Source organism: Bidens hawaiensis, unplaced genomic scaffold, assembly GCF_021521415.1.
Source record: "Bidens hawaiensis isolate Kalapana, Puna unplaced genomic scaffold, B.hawaiensis_p1.1 tig00001143_1, whole genome shotgun sequence".
Classification (NCBI taxonomy): domain Eukaryota; kingdom Viridiplantae; phylum Streptophyta; class Magnoliopsida; order Asterales; family Asteraceae; genus Bidens; species Bidens hawaiensis.
The window spans coordinates 3,528,135-3,539,240 of record NW_027491065.1 but is presented as its reverse complement, the minus strand read 5'-3'; positions in this window follow the sequence as shown (position 1 = coordinate 3,539,240).

Below are 11,106 nucleotides of genomic sequence, written 5' to 3'. Positions count from 1 at the left end.
GATTTGTTCACCAAACCTTCAGATAAGACCAGGTTTCATTTTCTGTTAAAATGCCTAGGAATGATAAGTGCTGATGAGGTTTAATTTAGGATGTGTGCTCAAGTGAGGTGCTTACTGATGATCTATGTTACTCACTTTGAATGTTTGCATGATTAAATTGCTATGCTTAAATGATTACTCAAATTGCATGAATCATGTTTGTGACTGTTCTTGTGTGGAGTTTCTGTTAACTGTGTTGATTACAGCTTCTAGTACTTTGATATGTGCTGCAAGATGAATTTTTATGATTCTAAGTACTTCGAGCATGAATCTGTGCTTGATGATGTGCTTATTGCTATTCGAGCACAAGCATAGGCTCCTGTAAGACTATTCTAAGTTATTCGAGCACAGATGTCATTGCTCAACTGCTCGAGCATAGAATGCTGTCATGAAAACTTTTGCAAGTGTTTCGAGCATGTTTCTGTGGTAGATGGGTGTTTAATGCTCTTCGAGCACAAACAATCCACACTTGGGGTTTTTCTCAAGTAACTCGAGCATGAGTGTTGTTACCAGTGGTCGAGCATGTATATGTGTTCAGGATACCGTGCTTATTCTTTGCAAATTACTGCTCGAGCACAAAGTTAAAGTTTTTCGAGCACGATCATTGAAATGATATACTTCTAAGGTTGCTCGATAGACTTTCTGGCATGCTCGATGAAGTTCTGAGCATGCTCGACAAACTTAAGTGATGGTTTGTTGGTTCTATGCTATCCAAATGTTTGTGTTTTGATCCTGTGAAAGTGTGTGCTTATTACAAATGCTTAAATGACAACACCATATTTAAAAATCACTGTTCTTCAATTGAACTCTCAAAAGGAAATGGTTTTTAAAATTGGTAAAAGTTTTTGACTAACAACACTGTTTTCGGTGATATTGAATAAGAGAAATGATAATATTATCCAAGTTCCCAGCGTCAAGGAAGCAAGAAACTGTTTTTCCAGGAAATTGAATCCAACCTAAAATGGGAAATGATAGAAAACTGTTTAAGATAACTAACCCATGGATTATAAGTTCAAAAGGCTTTGAGTACAGTCATTGGCAAAGTATGGTAGCTTTCCATAGTCTGTAGTTGTAATATGTGATATACACTTAAATTTGCTAAGTATGATGTGGTGAAACATTGGAAAATAAGGTATGTTCTCTAGCATATCTCTCCGAATGACAGGCAGAAAGGTCATTATCCAATCATACACGAGCCCGTTGGTGTTTTTGGTATATAAAAATATCTATTAAGTATTTAAGCAGAAATAAATTATTGATATATGGAAAACCTCTCAAAAGAAAAGAGAAAAAAAGAGATTGAAAAGTATAAAAAGATCAAAAGTATAATATATATATATATATATATAAATAAGTTATCTGATTTCATGACTTAAGGGGCAAAGGGAACTACAGGGGTGGGGCATACAAGTAAGTCCTAAACACCCTAAAAGTAAGGCATGTAAGTCCAACGTTCAACCTTACAGTCTGTTATCAAAGACAAAATATAAATAAATAACTGCTCTAGTATACAAAAATCAATTTTGACCAGGGCATCAGGGGGTCGGATTCAATTCGAGGTGATTTAGAGAAAGCTAAATACCTGCTGTCAACCTGACTTGAGATTAGAGGCAATCTGAAGCTATAGTGATAACCATTCCTATCTTATGCTCTAATTGAATCCTAACTGTATCACAAAAAGCAATGACCATTATGCTAAGTATACCTGCTGTCAACCTCGAGGTGTGATCGTTGTTTGAAATAGTCTCAATCCCAAATAATCTAAAATGAATTTCATTTTGAACAGGATTTTGATCTCTTATTTCACCTTAAACTAATTTCTCAATTTAATTTACTGTTCTGCAATGATTATTCTTTGGTGAAAGTTAAAATTTGAGCACAAGGCATGATTAATCATGTCTTGGATCAGTGACATAACAGTTGAGGTTCTCAAAACTGAATTGAACTTTAATTTAAGTGTTTCGAGCATAAAGACTGTGTTTACTTATGTATTGCTGCTTAGAGTATACTTTGAGACGTGTGAGTTGACAATCTGTTTCGAGTATGACATGAAAGATTTGCTGTTAAGTGTTTCCAGCATGCATTTTATCTTCGAGTACCTGCTATGTTATGAAGATTGATGTTGTGTGTTTCGAGCATGATTGCATGGTCAGTAGTTAAGATCTAAGTTTTCGAGCACAAAGAATTGAATGATATGAGACATTTTTGTGTTTCGAGCATCATTGTGTGCTAGATAGGTATAAAAATTCGAGCTAAGGAACTTGATGGAACATTTTGTGAAATAGTTCGAGCAAACTTGAGAGCTAGACACTTAGGCTGTGAGTTCGAGTACAGGAATAGGAAAGATTTAATTTGCTAAGGCTTTCGAGCATAGGAGTACGTCGAGCACGTAGAACTATAGAGTCTAGAGCAACGTTTCTAACACTGGAATACATCTCGAGCATAGAGTGGTGATGATATATTTCTATGTTTCTCGAGCATGACGCATAGTCGAGTAAGGTCTGCTTACTTGTCTGACTCAGGACCTTATGTTGAATAAATTGACAAGTACACTCGAGCACACTACACCTCGAGTATGACTCGATACTCCAGTAAGTTAAAACTTTTGGGAAGGCAATCGAGCACAAGTCTAGAGGAATACTACTCTGTCTCGTATACTAGTTGTACCATGTACTCGATCAAGGACAGAGAATATTCCAAGTACATCGAGCAAGGGTTGTACCATGTACTCGTGTACAGAGAGGGCCAGCTTTTACTTTGGCTGTATGCTCGAGCAAGGGAGGTACAATTAAATTTGAAATTAACTGACAACTGTCATGTGCTAGACGACAAACCAAGGTACTGTACCACCCAAACATTAGGTATAAAAGGGGGACTTAGAAACTTTTTCACATATCTCTTCCTCTTTTAAACCTAATCGCAAAAACCCTCTTGCTCGTGCTATCTCCCTCTTGCTCGCTGCTCTAATTCTTGCTTAACTTTACTTCAATTACAACCATTAGCTCTGTTTCGACTTTGGTAAGACATCGTTATTCGATAATCGTCACACCAATTTCGAAATTAGGTTTTCTAATTGAACTTTTGACTAACTGTTTACTTGTTCCGACAGGTACGCATATTACTATGGAACAGGTTAATTGAAGACACCATTAATCATCTATCTATCCTCATATATTAGTTTTGCGACTTTGTGTACTGACATTCTTTTATTTTTGCAGAACTGATGGAGTTAAAATTCGAAAAACGGCATAATATGTGCGCTCAGTTGGAGATAGATGATGAAAACCGCGAATTGGAGCCCATGATAAATTTCTTAAGCGACTCTAATCTGCGGGTTACATTGACTGAAAATCCCACACTCTACAGGAACCATCTTACAGATTTTTGGCAGTCCGCAACTTATGTCAACGATGTCAACGGAGAGAGAATTGAGGCATCGGTCCTGAATCACGACATTGAGATAACAGAAGCCTCAATCAGAGCTGCACTAGACCTAAATGACAACTTTGGGGCTCGGCTGTCTTACTCTGTCCCAAGGCTATTGGGAGTGTTTCAAGAGACGATGGGCTACCAGGGAGGAGTGAAGGAGGGGCAGTTTCAAAAGGGAAGTTTTCTGTTGATCTACCGGTTCTTAATTCACCATGTGATCCAGTCCTTATCTCCTAGGAGAGGGTCTTGGACTTTATTAAGCAGAGAGCTTGGGACTCTCATTGTGGCAGTACTCTATAGGCAACCCTTTAGGGCCTGTTTGGTTGGATGGAATCCTTGGGATTTCATTGGAATTGGAATTTAAATTCCATTCCTTAACTTGTTTGGTTGGCTAATAAAGACTTTGGAATTTGATTTCAATTCCAACCATATCCTCCAAATAATGGAATTCAAAATCCCTCAACATCTGGATGGAAAGTTGAATAATCCATGGAATGTTTGCAACATTACCAAAATATCCATGGTTTCCTAATCTCCACCGGCCAACTTTATCTCCGGCCACCACGACTAAACCTAACTCCGGTGACGTTTAACCACGTTTTTCGGGCTATAATGTTACCTGAGCATCGCCGCCATCCCCTTCGTTTTTTCTGGCTATAACAATTCCGGCTAGATATGAACCATCGAAAGCTCGGATTTTCCTTGACCGATTTTGATTGCCACTGGTTGCCAGAGATTGGCGGGTGAAGCTCGCATCCACCTATGGTGGACGGATCACATATTTCAGATCTACGTTTTCATAACCCAGTAACTTATGAGATTAAACAAGCTGAAATGAGAGAAAAGAAAGGGAGAGATTGAAGTGAGAAAGAGAGAGAAAGGTTATGGCCGGAGATGGCTGAAGGTGGTTGCCGGAGATGGCTAAAAGTGGTCGCTGGCAATGGCTTAAGGCAAGTTGCAGGTGGCTGTTGCCTTACCAAAAAATAAAGATGGGATGATGGTGGGTAATACATGTTGTTTGGAAGGGACAATTTTGTCTTTTTAAAAAATTTCTCCATTTCAATTCCATTACCAAACACACAACCAAACACACATTGTATTTTTAAAAAATTCCAATGAATTCCGATTCAAATTCCATTTCCATCCAAATTCCAATTCCTAAACATTCTATGAACCAAACGCACCCTTAATGTTTCAAGACTTATCTTTCAAGGGTTAGTTTCCAATGCAGAGAAGGCAGAAGGACAAAGATTCCTCATGTATACGAGGTTTCTACAGATTTTGATCGACAGGGTTTTGCCTGATCTTCAACGGACTGGTGAAGTGTTGGGATTGTAGAATCCAAACGTTTGCAAAGGATTGAAAGATGTTAAAAGCAAGTTTGTTGATAATGATGAATGGGATTTACTCCCGTAGGTGCTCGTACCAGCACTAGAAGCTATTGATGTACCAAGGAGTCCAGGAAATAGTGATATTGAAGATAGTGATGGTGAAGATGATGATAATCAAAATGATGATGAAGAAGATGGCCCGGAAGGTGGAAATGACATGGTTTATTGATCATTCTGTTGATGCACAGGAGGTAGTTGAGGAAGATGTTGCTTTGATTGATCAAGTTGCATATAAGGTAGACGATACAGAGGAGGTCCATGAGGAGGTGAATGACACAAGGGTGAGTCCAACTTCTCTGGCTACCGCGCAGATGGATGATAATACATTTGTAGCTGATGTTGTATCAAATGTTACTACAACAATCGAGAAGGTGACTCCACCAGAATCACCACCACCTGAGGTTTACCAAGATGACACAGATTCCATTGAGGTGGATGATGGAAATGACAATATTACCTCTTCACCAGCCACCACTGAGCCTGCTTTATCTGAAAATGAACCAACAGCTAACATTCCTTCACCACCTCAATCAACCCATCCCATTCAAGATCAACCTGCTTCTGAACCTACCCCACCAACTCAACCAATCCTATCCTCTGAACTCGCTCCAAAGCCACTTCAATAAACCCCACCATCAAGCCCTAATCTTTATGACATTGTCTGTGAGAATGCAATACTTGAGTTTGAGAACATAATGTTAAAAGAACAGAATGTCATTTTGGCAGCAAGGAACTCGTTATTGGAAGCTGCACTAAATGAAGCTTTATTGAAGATTCGAACCCTTGAGGGGCAGTCTGAGGTTGAGAAGACCTTAGATGCACCAAAACAGGGGGAGAAAACTGAAGGTACAGAAGGCTTAAGTTTAATTGGTGAATTATATGAAAGTTCAGAAGAGGAGGATATGGAGATTGAACCATCAAATTCCTTAAACATGATCAATCAAGCATATGATGAGGGAGATTCGGAGGATGAGGGGGACAATGAGGATAAAGAAGAAACAGAAGAAGAAAATTTGAAAATAAAAGCAAAGGGAAAGGGGATTGCAGTTACTGATGATGATCTACATCCCCTGCCCCAACACAATGTTCAATCTGATGACATACTACACAGAGAAAATATAATTGATCCAGACATAGCAGAAGTTGAATCTACGAAGACTGCTATGAGATTGATAAATGAAGAGTTAGAGTCTTTGGATCAAGAAGAGGAAGAGGAAATTCTTGAGGAAGTCATTGAAGCCTTAATAAACATGAAAGAAAAAGAGGAGGAAGATGAAAGGATGATGAAAGAGGCAGATGATGCCTTTAAAGCTACAATTGAAGCTCTTAAAACAAACTTGAATGAAGTTGAACAAGAATCTACACAGACTGAAGAACCAGTTATCACTAAGCCTGAAGAGCCAATAACCAATGAACCAGAACAATCAGTGACTGAATCTAAAAATCCTGAAAAGGAACAAGAACTTGGCTTGGGACCAGTTATCCATGAAGAAGATGAAACCATTGAAGTCTCAGCAAGTACTATTGTTAAATTGGTCATAAGATGGAAATTACCCTAATTCTGAATAACCCAGAGAGACATCATCCAGAGATAGTGACAGCAGCAAGAAAGGCTCAACAAGACTTCATTAATTTGAGTAAAGAAGGAGAACCAAGAGTTGAAGAGCATGTTGAACCAAATGAGCCCATTATTCAAGAAATTACTGAAGAATCTGAAGAGACTCATATAGATGAACCTGTTATTGAAGAATCAGAGTCAGTGGATGAGGAAATCATAATTAAAGAGCCAGAAACTGAAGTAGAGCAACCTGACACATCCACTCCAACTCAATCATCTTAGAAAAGAAAAGCTGCATCTAAAGTTGAAACACCAAGGTCTAAAAGACAGAAATCAGTAAAGAAAATGGTGTACAAAATCAGATTGGAAAAGCTGGAAGAGAGAAGGAGGGCTCAATCTGAAAGAAATGAAGAACCAATGATTGAGGCTCTCCATGATCTTGAAGAAACAGTGGATGTGGAGGATGTGAAAGAAAATGATGAGGGATCAAAGAATGTTGAAATTGAAAATGAAGACAAAGATTATCTTATCAGCTTGGGATACGAACCATTATATCTCTAAAGACTATCAAAAGAAGATATAGCAAAAGAAGCTGAGGGGTGGAGAATAAGAAAGACCAAAAGAGAACTGTTGATGAAGGCTGGTCACAAGCCTGCATTCCTTAACTTACAACCATTTGATAAGATTGACAGAATGTACAAAAGGGCACTAGTAGATGATATATCTGACTATGTGAAGAAGGTATCAAAGAAAAAGGAAGAGGGTGAAAAGGTTTTAAAAGAATCGAACAGTAGTAGAAAGAGAACTGAAAAGAAAGCCAGTGATGAAGCAAACTATGAATCATTAAAAGCTAAACATAAAGATATCAAATTTCTTCAACTGTACGGCTACAGTTATAACTATTTGATAAATCTTTCTCCTGAAGAATTGAAAAGAAGAATTCAACAAATAAAGGACTCTCACAAGGATCAGGCAAGTAGAGAAAAATTTGAGAGAGAACAGGAGTTAAAGATGAGGTTACAAAAGGAAAAAGATGAAGCTGAAAAGAAAAATCAAGAAGTGAAGAGATGGTTTGAAGACCCTCAGAGGGTAGATATGTTAAAGAAGATTGTGATGGAGAAAGGAATGATGGAAGAACAGTTTCAGAACATGCCTCTTAAACAATTAATGGAAATATATAATAGAGAGCAGAAAGTGTATATTGAAACACAGAGAAAATTGCAGGAAGATAGGATGAGAGCTGAAGAAGAAGTACGAGCTGAAATGATGAGTGCTCTCCACAAGAAGGGAGTAAGAATGTCAAGGTTGTTGGTGCAAACAGATGAAATAATTAAAAGATGGTATGAGGAAGAAGGGCTTGGTGCACAAAAGAAAACTCAGCAAGGAAGCACAAGCCAGACTCAAAGGTCAGAGGTTGTGAGGCCTGAACCACCACATGATGTAAATTTGCCCACACATCTCTTCTTCGATAGACGCTTAAAGACCTTGTTGATGTGTTGTAAAACACTCATATTTTCCGCACGTTTTATCTACGTATTATATTTATATTTTATATGTTTTAACTCGATTTAGATAGGTTTTACATACATTTATTAATCTTGTAGGTTTTGGATGAAAGAAAGAAGAAAACCGGGACTTTTCGAGCATTCTACGAGCCATTTTACGCATACAAGTTCAAGACAAAGCTCAAGGCCCGACCCGTATGCATCATGGAGGCCCAAGACCATATTATATTATAACATAAAAAAAATTAAAAAACCCTAATGCAGCAAGAGTCCGATCGGATTCAGCAGGAAGAAAGAAAAGAAAAAAAGGTTTTGTGTGCTAGGGTTTGGAGCTTGTGGCGGCTAGGGAAGGAAGAACAAGCAATAACCAAGCCTCAGGATCGATTATCATCAGATTTTACAGCAAGGAGCAGCCCGGAAACACCCAATATTCTTACATCTTTTTCATTGTTTATACACTTTTAGTTTCTTGCTTAATTGTTAATTTGTTTTGCAATTGTGTTAGAGATTGAAGTGTTTATGATTGTTATTGATTGTTAGACAATTGTTAAGATGATTGGTTTGAGTTTATTAATGGTTTTATTCAATGTTCATGGCTGTCCAATTATGATCATAGGCTAAACTTGTTAGTTCTACCTAGGAATGATGATTATTGTTAGTGTTTGATAGGTTTTATGGATTGTTTGATTGATAGACTTGAATTGTTATTGAAAAGTTTTATTTAGACATGAAATAGGTTGTGTTTAAGGGCTGGAAATTTTGGTGAATTATTGCATAAACCCCGTGTGTCGGTTAATTAGTTTTGTATTGATTGATCGGTGCATTGTTTGATTCTAGACTTTGTGTTTAGGGTTTGTTTGCGGTAGGTACAACCGTAGGGTTTTGTTGCGTGATTATTTGGATTAAGTACAGCGGTTAAACACCTTCCTTGAGACCGAGAGGTGATAGGAAGTTAGGGTTGTCTCATTGCCTTTGCATGCTAGAATAAGGATTGCGAGAGCGAGTTCGTTTCTTGTCAGGTTTAGGTGTTTGAGCGACTAGTTGATCTATTTTAGTTTAAGTTGAATTGTTCCTCTATCCTTGGTTGTGTAGTATTCATCGCCATTAGGGTCGAGTGTTGGTGAGACCGAGAGGTGATCCTTCATTAGAACACGTTAGCAATTATTTCCCGGTTTGGTCGTTTTAGGCGATTTTGAGTAGTTTAGGCTTGTTGAGTAAGACCGAGAGGTAATCCAGTGAGCCCGAGCGATCCTTAGTCGTGTCATATTTAGGTACCGGTGTCTATATGTCATTCAATCCATTAACTTATTAGGCCTACAATTTGATTCAGACCTAGGTAGACGTTTTTCTCCATCCGAAGTCAACTCAGTTAGTTCCCCGTTAAGTTTTCTATTTTAAGTAACTTTTGTTAGTTAGTCCAGTTAGTCCAGTTAAGTAAGCAAAAATAAAAAATCAATAAAATATTATTCTAAGGTAGGTCTTGTCTAGGGTTAGAAATCGTTAGCGTCTTACGTGTCCACGTGTTCGATACTCGGACTTCCTAGGTCTATACTACTTGCGATCGGTACACTTGCTGGTTGTGTGTGGTTTTAGGATTTTCGTTTTATATTTAAAGCTTAGTTGTGAGGGTCATTTTTATAGGGTTATTAGACACACATCAGTTATTACTGAAGATAAGGAAGAACATCTCATCATCTTTAGGGATGATTTGAGAAATTTCATGAAAGAACAACTAACCAGGATGGCTGAATTGACCTTGTATGACAATCAAATCAGTAGTCAGCCATCTGGTCAGCAAAGAAATGATCTCTCAAGTTTTTTAAAAGAACAGGCGGAAAGGGGGATCCCATTTTTGCAACAGAAGAAAAGGGAGATACGAAGCCAGGCAGAGAGGGAGAATAGAAACAAACGGATAAATGAAGTGCACACCTCAGAGCTCTCCCTCTTTGATACCAAGAAACAAAAGACTCAAGCAAGCAGCTCACATTATAAAAGGAAGACTTTGAAAGAGTGCTTAGCGATGAGGGAGGTAATGAAGGAACCAAACTCAAGGGTGCAACAATTTGGAAGAATCACGTACATAACGTACAATCAGCATAATGATTCAATCACTTTGAGAAACGAGTCTGGAATACCCATTGCAGTGACAAAACATGATGAAGATCTCAAGTTTATGCATCCACAGGATCTTCAAGACTTAATTGATGAAAAGTTTCCAAATGACTCTTCAGATGCTGTGGAACTGGATATGATCAAACAAAGAGCTGCCTATGTCAAGAGATTAAAGGAAAGATCTGATACAAGGAGCAGAGGAAGAAGATGACAGAATGGAGCTAATGGATGATGGATTTTATTTATGTTTATCTTTGTATTTTTGCTTAATTTGTAAAAACTTTAATTTGTAATGCCCATGAGGCAGAGTTCCTAATTATGTAATGAAATGACATGTTCTTGAATGATATATATTCTATGTCTGATACATGTGTAACTCTATGCAGGTATGTTTTGGTGCACCTGAGCTTGTTCCAATCTAGGGGGAGATTGTTTGGTCGGATTTATGATAAGGAAGATTGGAATCTTCTCAACCTCCTCAGAAAAACGGCTAAGTATGGACTTCGAGCAAGCCTAGACGATCGAGCATGGTTTTACTACTTCGAGCAAGGTATTCAGAACCTTAAATGGTTAATTCTTCTAAGTGTTAAGGCTTCGAGCAAGCTACACTTCAACAAGCAAGAGTATTCTTCTATCGAGCATGGATTGCCAATCAAGCAAATAGCTTGATCATAAAAGTTTTAACCAAGTGTTACGAGCACAGGATGATCGAGCACATGGGGACAAGCATGGATGCAATAAGAAGATGTCAAGTGATCAAAGCAAGAACTTCGAGCACAGTTCAGTTCCTGAGCAAGATTTACATACGAGCATGATAAAGATTGCTGAATAAGAAAAGCTGAAGACATCAATAAGAATGAGCTTGCTCGATGGATTGGTTCGAGCAAAGCATGGACTAGTCAAGAAGAATGAAGTCTACTAGAAGGGAATGTCTTCACTAAAGATATTCTAAGTAAAGTATGCTCGAGGACAGTCAACGAGCATACCTAGCATAGTGAGCTTGCTCAAGCAAGATTGTTATCTTGCTCGAGGACTCAACACTTGTATTATTTTGTATTTCATTATGTAATGA